Source organism: Echinops telfairi, unplaced genomic scaffold (assembly GCF_000313985.2).
Source record: "Echinops telfairi isolate 266 unplaced genomic scaffold, ASM31398v2 ScPeMD7_1;HRSCAF=3_0, whole genome shotgun sequence".
In the NCBI taxonomy this organism is placed as follows: domain Eukaryota; kingdom Metazoa; phylum Chordata; class Mammalia; order Afrosoricida; family Tenrecidae; genus Echinops; species Echinops telfairi.
In genome coordinates, this window is record NW_022103896.1 from 92,284,853 (window position 1) to 92,300,738 (window position 15,886).

General features: G+C 41.1%; 1 pseudogene; it reads right to left on the reverse strand.

Annotated features, from left to right (window-relative positions):
- Positions 1-116: 116 nt before the first annotated feature.
- On the reverse strand, positions 117-2,939 carry LOC123522180 (annotated as a pseudogene).
- Positions 2,940-15,886: the final 12,947 nt, after the last annotated feature.

A 15,886-nucleotide genomic window follows, 5' to 3' on the forward strand; every position in this document is an offset into this window, starting at 1 on the left:
CCTCATCCAAAAGTAAAAGCTCTCTTAACAGAGGAAGCATGAATAGCATACTTCCTACTACATCACTAAACATTAAAATACATACATAAAATTTTATTTTCATATATTTTGTGTTATTACCAAAATCTCCTTGATTGAATGAACGTGCTCAACCTGTCCAATTTGTGTGGACTCAGGGCTAAGGTCTTATCTCTGCTTTTAGAAATAATCTTGTTCTTATCTTCGGGTCAACCGTGTTCCAGTATGGCTGACAACATAATTGCCATCCCGATCCTGCACCATCTGCTCTGTATGTTGATGGAGTTCTTCTAGGATAGGTAAGGTCTGCTATGGAGATGCGCTGCTCTAAGGTGCGCTCAATTGCTCTGCAGACATCGGGACGAGCTGAAAGCACAAATACTTGTCCTTTGAAAGCATCAGTGATGAATTGGCTGAAGACATTCAGTGCACTTCCGTCCAACACCGTTTTCATTCTGATCTTTCACACATTTCAGTACATAACCATCTAGCTCAGCGGTTCTCAACCTGTGGGTCGCAACCCCTTTGGGGGTCGAATGACCCTTTCACAGGGGTCGCCTGATTCATAACAGTAGCAAAATTACAGAAGTAGCAACAAAAATAATTTTATGGTTCGGGGCAGGGGTGGGGTCACCACAGCATGAGGAAATGTATTAAAGGGTCGTGGCATGTGGAAGGTTGAGAACCACTGATGTGGCTCCTTTTCCATTTCACTAATTACCTGTTGACCAGCTGAAAGAGATTCTAATGGTTTCTGAATAACACAGTAGACATACATCTGCGTGAATATGAGTAGCCATGGCTAATTTTTGATCCAAATCCCCAAACTTAAAAGTCTATATAATATAGTTGTCTAAAACAGCTGCCATTAACCGATAACATGCTGGTAGAATTTCTCTGAATACCATCTGTTATTCAGCTGGAGGAGTTCTATCTAGATTTTCCTGTATGGCTCTAGAACCATGTTGCTCTTGAGAACATGCAACTATGTGTCCAATCAGGTTTCTAAGTTGAAGGTTTGGTAAGTAGTTGTTTCTGAAATCTTCCAATGAGCATAATAAAAATAAACAGTAATAAATCTATTTCAGCCATAACGAATAATACCAGATCTATTATACTGAAGTTGAATAGGAGGAAAGAGATGGCTGCCGGAGCAATCTAGACTGGAAGTACTTGAAGCAACTCTATATTTTATTTTACAGAGTGATATGAACAATACCATTGCCAGTCCTTTTGATGAACTGATTAAACTGAGCTCTGAGCCTGTAGGAGCACCAATGAGCTCCTACTTCCAGTCAAGAGATGCACTTCGAGGTTGACCAGCTCCCTGAGAGAATAAAGAATTGCTCTGGGAGCCATTACTTAAAGAACTGCTCCTATAAAATGAATTAGACTGCCGGTTTGTGCTTGGCTGCTGCTGTTGCTGCTGCTGCAGTGGTTTCTGAGTGCCAATTGGCCAAAATAGACCATTTGTGGTGCCTGTAAGATTATTTGCAGTTTCTCTAGCTGTTGACGCCTCTGAAACTTGGAATGCTGCTAAACTAATTAAAACAGGTGTTGAAACTGGAGCTCCATGGCCAGTTATTGCTTCAGGTCCAAACACTAAAACACTGGTCAGATCATAATAGGCAGCTGGAGCTAGTTCTTGATAGCTTGGCATCTCAGTAGCAAGACCCTGAAAGTTGGGCTTGCTGCTACGGCTACAGCAAGTAATTCTGTTTGGGAGTAAGAGGGTGCCGACCTGCTCCACCACAGAGAAACTCTTGCTTTCTAGGATGGACATGTGATACTGCTTATTGATTTACTGTGTTGTTTGCTACAGATGCAGCTTGTTGCTAAAATAATTGGTTAGATACACCCCCATGGAGCCCCATAATACCGAGGCAGAACCACTGTCAAACCTGCTAGTGTTGCTGCTGCAACCAATTCCGTTGCAGTAATATAGTTCAGTACCTGGAGGGGTCGTACTAATAATATATGGATATGGCACAAATGCAGCTGGAGCGCAAAGCCAGCTGTAAGGACACATAGCCAGCTCGCTGCGGTTGCTGAGCTGCAGGCAATGCATATTGCAGCTGTTGCGCTGCAATGAATTGCTGAACCGTTAGTATAGTCATCCTTTGAAAGAGCTGATGCTAGGAATTAGTGTCCAAAAGACCTACTGTAACTCCTGAAGAGTCCATTGATAGCTGATTACCAGGATAGTCAAACTATAAGGAATCCAGACCAACTTGTTACATGGCATCCTGATTTTTAGTTATAGAATTTGAAAAATCTTCAATGGGTGGTTTAATAGCTGTAGTACTAGGAAGAGGTTCCATTCCTTCTGGGGGATTAGTACTGGGTCCTAGATGCTCAACTACTTCAGTTGGAGATGGTTGACAACTTCCTGTCTATGATTAAATTCTTTGCAATCAGAGTCCATTCCATTTGACAAACCTGTCATTTATTTTAGAATCACCATCCTCTTTTATTCTAAGATCTATTTTAGTCTTCCTCAAATGGAGAAAACTTGCCTTTTTTTTAAATTTTCAGGGCTATATCTTTCAGTATCTCTAGTGCCAAAAGTTTCTTTCCTAAATCAATAATACAATTTATCAGCAGGAGAGGAACTTAGGACATATTCTATCATGCTCAAACCAAAGCCTGCACTCTGCACTCAGGGAAATAGTACTGTATTTATTTCACTGTTTCTGGGAAGACCCCATCCGATTCTTCTCTGTACCCTAATCGGCTGGGACACTGAATGGGGAGATGTTGCCTATGCAGCCTCTCATTATTATCCTCCATTCATTATCCACAAGAAATATGTATTTTTGTCCATCTTATGTTAAATTATCAGGGTTCCAAACTTTTTGGTAGATCAAAGCTCTCTCATTCACTGAGATTCTAATGCAAGAACTTGGAAAATCATGATTCATTTCATCCACAGATCAAATGGATCTACTGCAGCCCTGTTGCCTCACCAGAGACACTGGCCATTGGGCACACAGCAGCATCTTTCTTGGCCTTCTTCCCTCTCCTTCAGTGGCAGTGAAATCTTCTTTCTCCTGTCTCTCCCCATCCCCTGCTCTTTCTCTTTTCCTTCTTCCTCCAAATCACTGAACTTGAGACCCAGACGCTCATCTCTTTATGATGTGTTTTGCACATGTCTGTTGGTAGCACATGAGCATCTTTTCATGTGTAATGCCATTCAAATGCCTCTTTGGTGAACTATCTATTCAAGTCCTTTGTTCATTTTATAGTTGGGTTATTTATAATTTTTGTTCTTAAATTGTCCATGTTTTACATATATCTTCTTAGATATAGGATTTGCCCAGTTATTACCTTTCTTTTTCAGGAGAAAGATGAGACTTTCTACTCTTGTGAAGATTTACACTCTCAGAAACCCACAAGGGCAATTCTGTCGTGTCCTATAGGGTCACTATGAGTCAGAATTGACTAAATAGCAGTGAGTTAGTGAGCTTGTCATTTCACTCTTTTGATGAACAAAAGTTTAAATTTCTTATTTCAGCTGTCTTGTGCTATTGTATGAGATAATCCACTATTGAAAGCTAGGCTTGACACCAAGACAGCTGTGCTTTTTGTTGGTCTGGCACCATCTGGTTCCGTCACCATAGTTGCTATAGCACACATGCCTTCAATGATATCTGCATGAGGGCAAGCATCATGCAGGGCCCTGTCATACAAATTAATTGTTCTTAGATTGGAGCTAGAATTAAGTGTGAATCCAAAATTTATTCTTATACTTATGGTTTATATATGTCTCTAGTTCACTTTAGAGTCCTCATTATCATTTTATGATAAAGAACATTATCAATAGGCCCCCTGAGGCATAAGGGTATTCTATTGATAGTGTCATTGATTTAGCCAATGGTATGAAATTGAAACACTGTTGAGAAAAAGAAAGTATATAAGTATAGACCACTTATGAACTGCAATATATGAATTGTTGATTTGTACAGATTAAACCCTATTTACACAAAAAATGGAGGTTGATGATAGGGCAAAACTTCTGAGATAGTTAATGTTTATTGTGCCAACCTGGCTGATAAACACACATGGGGTTAATTGAAGGGCAGAGAAATAAATGGGTCGGTGAGCCTCGCTTTTCTAGTTCTCAGGTCTCTTGCTTTTTGATGGTCAGACCAGGGTGCAGCTGCCTTAGCCAGTTCCCTGCTTTAGCTGGCAAGGCTCACTTCCTGCAAGACATTCCTGAGGAGAAGCCACATGGACCTACCCCGATGCAGCCCTGGGTGCTGGAGCAGCTGTGTGGAGGCCCCTGCCAGTGCTGAGAAGCTTACACGTTCACTGATTTGGCTTTTCTCCTACAGTCGGTGTCATTGTGTGTGTTTTGTGAAATGGAGGAGGACTTTTGTGGATTGGTGTCAGACATATAGGCTAATGTTGGACTTGTGGGCTTGGGCAGGGATCCCAACTGGGTTGGGGTGTTTTCTTGATGTGCACTTACCCTTCATATAAAACTTTCTCTTATCCATATGAGTTTCTGTGGATTTGTTTCTCTAATGTACCCAGACTAACACAATTTCCAACAACACTTATTCACAAGGGCAGAACCATGCCTACGGACTTAATACATGCCATAAGAAAACAGTAAATAGTAAAACAGTGAATACATGGTAGTCCTGGGTCACCATTCATTGGGCACCCTCAAAGCAAGAGATGTGAACCAAAGTCCAACAATCGCCAACTCCACAACATTGGGATAGCAGATATCTGCTCCTTCTCACACGAGGGAGTTTTATCCCTAAGTCTTAGGGCTACAGGTGAGTTTAAGATAAGGCCCAGTTCTCTTAGTGGGGTTTCACAGTGTATAAGCATCTTTGTGGTGTGGCCTATGAAGGATGTCGTGCACCTCCACAGAACAGAGTCTTAAGTCCCAGTAGCATGGGTCACCAAGGGTTGGCTAGAAACGAGGTCAAAAGTATCCAATTAGGAAGACTGAAAGGAGCTTATTCCCCCCTGGGGTTCAGTGTATGTATTCTTAGAAGTTTTTTATTCCCAATAGGAGGTTACTCCTTTCCTTTTACGCACCAACAGAAACGCAATCACCTTCTCCAAGACATGCATGCCACACTCCCCCTTTCTTGACTTGAATTTCCAGTAATGTTCTCTTATTACTCGTGTAGGAATATGTGAGGGTTGGGGTAGCCTTAGCACAGTGTTGTAGGACAGCAACTGAATGGTCTTTTCCCTCTCACCCCATCTTGAAAAACTGACCCTAGCTGAGGTGAGGTCTCCTCTCTCAAAGATATACAGGGGATGACAGATGGACGCTAGTCAGGCTCTCTACTTTTGTGAGAATGGTTTAGAAGTTTACATGACCTGAGAACAGAAGCCCGCATTCGTCTTGGTGTTTCCCTACAGCAGTGAACTCGTACGATATTTATCCTTTTGTGATTAACTGCCTTCACTCATCCTTAAGATTTCCAGGTCCCTCCATGCCATGAGGTGCTTCGTGGAGTCCTCATTTCAGGGATGCATAGTATTCCATTTTGCGCATGTACCAGAGTTCCGTTGTTTGGGTTGTTCCCGGCTTCTTACGATTGTGAGCTGTGCTGCAATAAGCATGGGGAGCATACATCTGTTTGTATACTGTCGCTTCCCTCTTTGGGTATATGTTCAATAGTGGTATTGTTGGATCATAAGGGATTTCCACTCCCAGTTGTTTTAGGTAGTGCCGTATTGCTTTCCAGGATGGTTGTACATGTTTACACGCCACCAAGAGTGTATCAGAATTCCATCTTCCGTGTAGTCTCTCCAGTATTTGTTGTTTTTAATCGGGCTATCATTCTGGGTGTACGGCTTATTGGAGTTTCAATTTGCATCTCCCAGATGCCTAGTGATTGTGGACATTTTCTCATGTGTTTGTTAGTCATTTGAGTGTCATTTTTGGTGAACTGTCTGTTATGTCTTTTGACCACTTTGTAATTAAGTCATTTATTAGTCTCTTGTTGAGGTGTGATAGAGTGCTACACATCTTGGTAATTAGACTCTTTTCTTTTGTGCCATCGCTAATAATTTTCTCCCAATCCGTGGGCTGTCATTTTACTCTTTTGATGTCCGTAAGTGTTTTCTTTTAGCATGTCCTAATCATGTGTTTTGTCTTCCATGGAGTGTCCTTCCTTATTGTAGTTGGCGGTCTTTGTCTATTGTACAACAAGGCCCCCAGATTTCTCATTGATGATCCTTGTATTTTTGGGGTTTACATTTAGGTCTTTAATCCATCTTGAACTCATATTTGTGCATGGGGAGACATATGCTTCCTATTTCATTCTGCTTACAGAGATCCAATTTTTCCAATACCATTTGTTGAAGAGGCTGTTCTTATCCCATTGGTAGTTTTTATTGCTTTGTTGATGATCAGTTGCCTGTAGGGACATGTATTTACTTTGGGGTTTTCTGTTCCATTCCATTCGTCTATGTATCTATCATTGTACCAGTACTAGACTGCTTTGACTACTGTGTCTATAGAGCAGGCTTTGAGGTCAGGTAGTGCAAGGCCTCCTACATGGTTCTTCTTTTTAACAAGTTCTTTGCTTATCCTGGGTGTCTTTCCTGTCTATATGAAAGTGGTCATTCGTTTTTCCATTTCTTTAAAGAATGAAGTTAGATAATAAGAGAGCCTCAAAAATTGTGAAAAGATATTTAGTAATGACATATCAGACAAAGGGCTTATTACTAAAATCTAGAGAATCTTGAAAGCTTACAAGGAAAAAAAAGAAGAATAGCCCACAGAGGAGGTGGGCAGAAGACTTGAATAGAAGATTCACAAAGAGGGAAACTGGAATGGCCAATAAAATATGAGAAAATGTCCTTGATTATTAACCACCTGGGAAATTCAAATCAAAACCATTATGAGATACCACCTAACACTCACAAAGATAGCCCAATTAAACAAACAAACAGAAATCAAGAAATGTTGGAGGGGGTGCGGTGAGATAGGAACTCAAATTCACTGCTGGGGGTCTTGTAGATACGTGCAGCCACCACAGAAAGCAATCTGGCGATACCTAAAGCAGATGGAAATCAAGTTACCCTACGACCCAGCAATTCCACTACTGGGCATACACCCAGAAGAAATAAAAAGCAGACCACGACCAGACATCTGCTCTCCAATATTTATCACTGTGCAGTTCACAATTGCAAAAAATTGGAAACAGCCTAAATTCCATCAATAGACAAATGGATTAAAAAACTCTGGTATATATGCACAATGGAACACTTCACATCCCTAAAAATAAGGATGAAACCCATGGAAAGAGTTGGAGGATATTAAGTTGAGTGAAGTTAGTCAAGCACAAAAGGTCAAGTACAATATGAGTCCACTGAGGTAAGTTCAAACAGCAGAACATGCATAAGAGAAAATTAACACAACACACAATTTCTGTGCTGAGGACCAGATACTCTGGCATGAGCCAGACCAAACCCAATGATTCATATGTCATCAAAAAAAGCTGCAGATAGCTCGTGTACTGACAGGCATCTTCCTCCCCCTTCCTCCATTCATATGCCTTTAAAGTCCACAGAGGGGTGGGAGAGAAAAACAATAGCAATTGGGGGTCAAGGGCACTAACCCACCCAAGAGGAGAGTATTGTTTATATCTCTATAGGAAAAGGAGAGTGAGAGTAGACCTCATTACTGTGTGTCGCCAATCCTTGAGGTCGGTATTCCTGCTCCGTGTAGCTCATTCCCAGAGATGATTGCAGGGCTGGCCTCACCTGGAGACATGACATCCTCTCCCTAGATGACAGCACGACCGAGGACAGCCCTGAAGATACATTTCCAGGAGCGCTGTCTGAGCCGTCCACCTGGGAGCAAACCAAGAGGGGAGTGCAGCACACCAGTGACGGGAGAGAAGCCACAAAGTCCCCGAAGAATCCCAATTGTAGACTTCTGGGTTGGGGGGCAGCACTGGGTACTCCATCTGAACTGGTTGGGGATTAATCACAAGGGGACACATTGAAATTCTAAAGGTGTAACGGGATGGGGGTGGTGGGGGGCACTACACAACTCCATCCCAGGATGTGCGCCTTTCAGACAGAAATGCTGAAGACTGAAAGGGTGTCTGTGTTGTTAGGTAGGCAGGCCCGGGATATGGAACCCTGGAAGAAAAGGGAACTGGCCTGACGGATGATAACTTGCCCTTCTCGCTATTTAATAGAGAGATAGTCATCTGCTCTGTGTCAGGATTCCTGTTAGACTTGGGACTATTTGTATGGTTGTGTGTGTGTGTGTGTGTGTGTTTATCTATATAAGATAGGCAGGATAGGCGATCCTATGGCGACAGCGACGAACCCAAGGTTCCTAAAGGGAATGGGAGGGGAGGAAGGAGGGGAGGTGAGTGGTTAGTCAATAAGGACAGGGACAGGGGAATAATAAGTGTTTTAAAATTGATGGCAAGGAGGGATATAGCCTTTAGGTTGGGTTTGATCAATTGAATTGTATCTGAGAGGAGTTACTGAGAGGTACCGATGGGTAAACATGATACTGGAGCAGGAGGAAAGAAAAAGAGGAAAGAAGAAGAAAAGGGAAAAAATAGGTACATATATAGATATGTATAAATGTGAATTTATAGATCTAGAGGTATTTGTTTATACATGTATATATATGCAAATACAAGGAAGCAGATGGTCTTTGGGCTTCTACTTAAATCTTACCCAAGTACAAGAACAGTTTGTACTAATAATGTGTCACTGTATGCTACTCACCTTCCTGACTTGCTGAAGACAAAAGGGGAGCATAAACAAATGCGGTGAATCGTGTCTGGGGTCTTAAAGGCATGTAGTTAAACAAGTGGCCATCTAGCAGGGAAGGAACGAAGCCCACAGGGAAGAAGCACACCAGCCTGTGCGATCATGAGGTTGTATGAGAAGGGAATCAGTATGAGAAGTTCAAAAACAATCAACCAAATCAATGTGAAGGAGCGTGCAGGTAATGAAGACTCAAAACCCGCTTGTGAGATAATTGGACAGGCCCTCTCAGAAGCGTCACGTGGAAGGGATGATACATCCAGGGCCTGGCAAAGCCCTGATGAAATACATAATTATCCTTCAGTCCTTTCATGTTTCCTCTGCTTACTATTATGGTTTTTATTTTTTACCTCATTAATCATGTTGGGCTTGCGTATGTTTATTTGTATAATTAAGATCTTTGATACATGAAAGCCAAGATAGAGAACTCTTCAGAAATAGGCACGGGAGTAACAGTAACATTTCCCTGAGGGGACGGGAAGAAGGGGGGAAAGGAGGGTAGGGGGAGCTGAGAGTATAGATGACTGTATATCCCCACTTGAGGAGAGCGAATATCAGAATTGTGAATGTGAATGGATATATTGGATGGTGTAAGATATGGCAACAAATAAATAAATAAAGGTTCCTGGGGGTAGAGCAAGGGAGGGGATAAAGGGGAGCTGATATCAAGGAGTTCAAGAAGAAAGAAAATGTTTGTACAATGCTGCTTGATATGATCAAACTATGGAAAGTTATGATATCTGTAAGAGCTCCCAATAAAATGATTATTAAAATAAAGAAGTTGAGATTTGAGTCAGAATGGCATTTTATCTGTAGATTGTCTTAGGTAGTATTACCATTTTCACACTATTGTCTGTCTATCCATGTATCTTTGTAATCCAGTCCCCTAAGCAATGAGGGGGAGAGCCAATCTACTGTCCATGAAACCTATATATTAAAAATAAACTCAATAAAGGTCAGTTGGTGTCAGTTTTTCAAAATGTGGGGAGAGGGATTCAGTTGTTGCCATATAAAACTGTGCTAAGTTCACCCCAATTCATCAGACACTCTGACCAGGGATAAGGAAACCTTACTTTAAGTTTAAGTCAAGCCGAGGGAAGGGGCTTTGTATGTCTGAGAAGATAGTTACGTCTCCGGTAGGAAAACGCAGAGTAGCAACCTCCCACGGGGAAAAGAAGCTTCACAATACTTGTGCGGAATGCTAGGGGAGAGTATGCCTGGTACTAGATTCCGATTGGACACTTTTGACCTAGTTTCTATGCAGTCCTTGGTGACCCAGTTCCTGTGCTATAGTCTACTGGGAGTTTAGACTCTGTTCTGTCAAGGAGCACAACATCCTTTATAAGCTACCAGAAAGACTCAATGTTGAAGCCCCGCTAATTAAAGTGAGGTTTGCCTCAAACTCACCTGTAGCCGTTGACTTAAGGTTGAAACTCCCTAGTGTGAGAAGAAGCTTTCTTCTAACTGAAAGGCATAGAACTGGTGGATATTGGTTCAAATCTTTTGCCTTGAGGGTGCCAATGAATGGTGTCCTGGAAGTACTATACACTTACTATTTAATGCTCGCCTTGCTTCATGATGACATGTCTTAATTTGGTAGTCATGGCTCTGTTATCCTGAATGAATGTAATCCGAAGATTTGCTCTATCATCAACCCCTTTTTTGTAAATATTACCCAGTCACTTAAGAGTTTAATCTGTACAACTCAGCAACTCAAGTATCGCACTTTATAGCTGGCCTATACTCATATAAGTTCTTTTTTATAACAGTGTTCCAAATTCTTTACCATTGTCTAAACTAATGACATGATCAGTACATACTGGTTATGCATGGGGCTGCTATCTATACCATTGTCTAAACTAGTGACATGATCAATACACAGTGGTTATGCATTAAGCTGCTAACTACAAGGTCAGCAAGTAGTTCAAAATCACCAGCCAGCTCTGTAGGGGATGGGTGAGGATTTCTACTTCAGTGAAGATTTTCAGGTTTGGAGGCTCACAGGGTCAGTTCTACCCTGTTTTGTAGGGTCACTATGAGTTAGCAGTGACTTGATGGTAGTGGAAGTGTTACTCTAGGGCAGCGATTCTCAACCTGTGGGTGGTGACCCCTTTGGGGGGTCATACGACCCTTTCACAGGGGTTGCCTGATTCATAACAGTAGCAAACTGACAGTTCTGAAGTAGCAACAAAAATAATTGTATGGTTGGGGTTCACCACAACATGAGGAACTGTATTAAATGGTCGCATCATTAGGAAGGTTTAGAACCACTGCTCTAGGGGGATGATTGATATGGTTTTCTATTATAAAATGACAATGATGTCTATAAGTTGAACCAGAAACATATAAACCACAGATGCATGAATGGATTTGGGGCTTGCACTTAATTCTAGCCTCAATCTAGAAACAATGAATTCTTAAGATATGGCTCTGCTTAATGCTTGTCCTCATGAAGAGATCACTGAAGATATGGGTGCTATAGCATAGCATGGTGAAGAAACTTGATGGTGCCCGGTTATCAGAAAGAATAGTGTCTGGTGTCTTAAAAACTTGTTTTAGAACAAACATCCATTTAAGTGAGGTGTCAACTAAGTCCATAAGGAAGAAGAATACCAGCCTGTTTCGTCCAAGGACTGGAAATATTAAAACCCAAATCCAAAGGAAAGAATGATATCAAAGCTTCAATTGTGGGCACCTGGTGTGCAGAAGGCTATGGATGACAGTGGAAGCCCAAAATCCCTTTGCAGCCCCCACATGGATTAAGCCTCTGGTGAATCTGCTCTCATCATACTTGAGTGATGTGAATAGCCTTGTTATCAGACAGAAAACTTTGGATAGTCAATTATGGCAGATATAGTTAGGTTAAAATGTAATATCTTATCACTTGATCTCCTTTTTGAGTCATTTTAAAGCTGTTTCCTTTTTCTTTTTCTTTTTTTTAAGTGAATGGGAAGTACACATGGATTAACCTCCTGGTGACTCCCCTCTGACCACGTGACTAGTCTTACTATCAGGTAGAGTGCATTGGAAAGTGTATTGTTGCAGATGCAGTTAGGTTAAAATTCAGCCCTCTATCATTTGATTTCCCTTATGAGCCATTTAAATTTGTTCTACATTTTAACATTTTCTGATTGAGTTTTTAAAAAATCTGTTTTACATTGTTATTGCTGTTAGTTTTTAAAAATTAATGTTTTCCTGTATATACAATCCAGGATAGGTAAATCTATAGAGACAATAACTGGATTAATGGTTCCTTGGGTGTATGACAGGGTTGGTTGGGGGGAAATGGGAGCTAATAATTATGAGTACAAGAATGAAGAAAATGTTCTAAAACTGATTGTAGTGATTATTGTGTAACTCTCTGTGATTGAACCTGTGAATTGTATGATATGTGAATTATATGCCAATAAAACTGTTGGGTTAAAAAGTCTGCCTACCCATAAGCAAATGATACTCATCCATTTATGAAGGTCTTTTTTTGCTTCTTTTTTTTAATTTCCTCTCCCTGAACTTCTTTTTTTTAAAAAAATAATTTTATTGGGGGCTCATACAATGCTTATCACAATCCATACATACATCCATTGTGTCAAGCACATTTGCACATTTGTTGCCATCATCATTCTCAAAACATCTGCTTTCCACTTGAGCCCCTGGCATCAGCTCCTTATTTTTCCCCCTCCCTCCCCTTTCCTCCCTCCCTCATGAAACCTTCATAGTTTACAAGTCATTATTATTTTGTCATATCTTACACTGTCCAGTGTCTCCCTTCACCCAATTTTATGTTGACCAAACTCCAGAGAGGAGGTTATATACAGATCCTTGTAAATCGGTTCCCTCTTTCTACCCCACCTTCCCTCCACAATCCCAGTATCACCCCTCTCACCACTGGACCTGAAGGGTTGATCTGTCCTGTATTCCCTGTGTTTCCAATACCTATCTGTACCAATGTACATCCTCCAGTCCAGTTGGATTTGTAAGGTAGAATTGGGATCATGATAGCTGGGGGGAGGAAGCATGTAAGAACTACAGGAAAGTTGTATGTTTCATTTTTGCTATACTGCCCCCTGACCGGCTCATCTCCTCTCTGAGACCCTTCTGTAAGGGGATGTCCAGTTGCCCACAAATAGCCTTTGGGTCTCCACTCTGCACTCCCCCTAATTCACAATGATGTGATTTTTGTTCCTTGACGCTTGATACCTGATCCCTTCAACACCTTGTGATCACACAGGCTGGTGTGCTTCTTCCATGTGGGCTTTGTTGCTTCTCAGCTAGATGGCCGATTGATTATCTTCAAGCCTTTAAGACCCCAGATGCTATATATTTTGATAGCTGGACACCATCAATTTTCTTCACCACTTTTGCTTATGCACCCTTTTTTTTTGGTTTCTTGAAATAGTGTTCTGTAGTTTTCTTTGTACAGATCTTTTATTTCTTTGGTTAGGCTTATTCCTAAATATTTAATCTTTTGTGTGGTTATTGTAAATACTATTGTTTTGTTTTTTTTAAATACTGTTGTTTTCTTAATTTTTGTGGTGCTTTCTTCGCTTGTATACAGGAATACGATTGATTTCTGCTTGCTAATTTTGTATCCTGCTACTTTGTTGAATCCCTCATGTGTTTCTAACAGTCCGTTTGTGGCATCTTTTGGATTCTCTCCATCCGGAGTCATATCATCTGTAAATAGAAGAGTCTCACTTCTTCTTTGTCCAACTGCATTCCCTTGATTTCTTTGTGTTGTCTAAGGGCTCTGGTTATGATTTCCCATATGAAATTGAAGAATGGCAATATTAGAGAATACAGATTCCTATTTTCAGGTAAAATGTTTCCAGATTATTCCTGTTGAGTGTCATGTTGACTTTTGGATTTTTATATATGACCTTATTTATGCTGAGGGATTTCCCTCCTAGTCCTATTTTTTGTTGTGTGATTTTATCAGAAATGGGTGTTGGGTATTGTCCCATGTCTTTTCTGCACTGATATGATGAGGTGGTTCTTGTTCTTTACCTTGTTTATGTGGCAAATGACATTATTTTTCCAATGCTGAGCCATGCTTGCATCCCCGGTATGAATCCAAAGTGGTTCTGGTGAATATTTTTTTCATCTGTTGTTGGATTCTGTTGTACAGAATTTCGTTGAGGATTTTTGTGTCTATGTTCATAAAGGATATTGGTCTATAGTTTTCTCTCTTTATAAGGTTTTGAAATCAGGGCTATGCTGCCTTTATAGAATGAGTTTGAGAGTTTTTCATCCTTTTCTATTTTCTGGATTAATTTGTGTAGTATTGGTGACAGATCTTCACCGAATACTTGGTAGAATTCCCCTGTGAAGCCATCTGATTGTGGGCTTTTCTTGTTTGGAAGATTTTAAATGACTCTAGTTCTTCTTTTGTTAAGGGTCTGTTGATATTTTCTACATCTGTGTTAATTTGGGTGATAGTGTATTTCTAGGTATTTGCACATTTCTTCTAGATTATCAAGCTTGTTGGAATACAGTCTTCTATAGTAATGTACTATTATTATTTTTATTTCATTTGTTATGATGTCACTTTTTTCATCTCTTGTTCTAGGTTGTTTTTTTAATTTTCCTTTATTAACTTTGCCAGAATTCTGACAATTTATTTTTAATCCTTGTCCTGTTGACCCTCCCCACCTCCCAGTTTGTTTATATCTGCTCCGATGCTTATGATTTCTTTGTTGTTGCTGTTGGAGGGGTTATGTTGTTGCCCTTGCTCCAGTTGTTCAAAGTGTGTGTTAAGATGTTGATTTTGAATTAATATATTTACAAAAGTGCACACCTATGTTTATACCTCTATCCATAGCTTTGCTTCCTAGATATTTCCTATGTCTCCTTTTACCTTCCTTCTGGCCTCACCATCACGTTCCCCTTTCTTCTGCCTCTTAGTAATTCCTCTCAGCTAGATTGCTGTTGCTCCAACACCACCGGGATCTCTATGTCCTCCCGGTGTTGCTTTTAACTCCCCTGACTTGCTCCCCTGTCTCTGGCATTGTTTTCTCAACACTCCTTTACCCAACCTCCTCCTCCCCTCAAGTCCCTCCAGAACCATTGGCACCGTTGCTTTCTCTTCAAGCTTGCTTCCCATGCCTATTGCATATAGGTGGGCAAAACAATAATAATGGAGGCAAACAAAAAGAAAACAAAAGATTGAATAACAAAAGAGGGGGAAAAGAAAGAAAAGAACCCTTAGCAAAACAAACAAACAACAATGAAAAAGCATACATAATTCTAGGTCTGTCCACTGACCTTTATGACTATCTCCCCACCAGTTCAGGGTGGTTCTGGGAACTGACCTTCCTAGCCTGAAGTCTATTTTGGGGACTCCTCACGGGCTCTGTGGTTTTCTTTGCTCCCATTGCTGATCTGTTAGGAAGTAGACAGGCTTTGGGCCTCTGCTCAAGCCCTCCCTGAACAAAAGAATGCTTTGTTCTAACACCTGGCATTCTGCAATGCTCACCTCCTGACATGATTGTTGAAGACAAAATGGGTACATAAGCAAATGTGGTGAAGAAAGCTGATGGTGCCCAGCTATCAAGACGTATAGTGTCTGAGTCTTAAAGGCTTGAAAATAAACAAGAGACCATCTAGCAGAGAAGCAACAAAGTCCACATGGAAGAACACCAGCCTGTGCGATCATGAGGTGTTGATGGAATCAGGTAACAGGCAACAGAAGACCCCAAGCAAACAAATAACAACCAAAAAACGTATTGTTGAGAACAGGGTTTTTGGGTCGGAGCAGAGACCTCAAGCCCATCTGTAGACAATAGGACATCCCCTCACAGAAGGGTCACAAGGAAGGGATGAATCAACCAGGGCGCAGTATAGCACTGGTGGAGCACACAATATTCCTTTGGTTCTTTGAGGCTTCCTCACCCCCACTATCATGACCCCAGTCCTGCCTTTCAGTTCTGGATGGACCAGAGCATGAACACTGATACAGATAAGAACTCATGACACATGGAATCCAGGTCAGATAAACCCCTCAGGAACAGAAATGGGAGTAGTGATACCAGAAGGGAAAGGGGGAGGTGGGGGGAAGAGTGGAGGAAGGGAAAAATGATGATAATGATTGTCACGT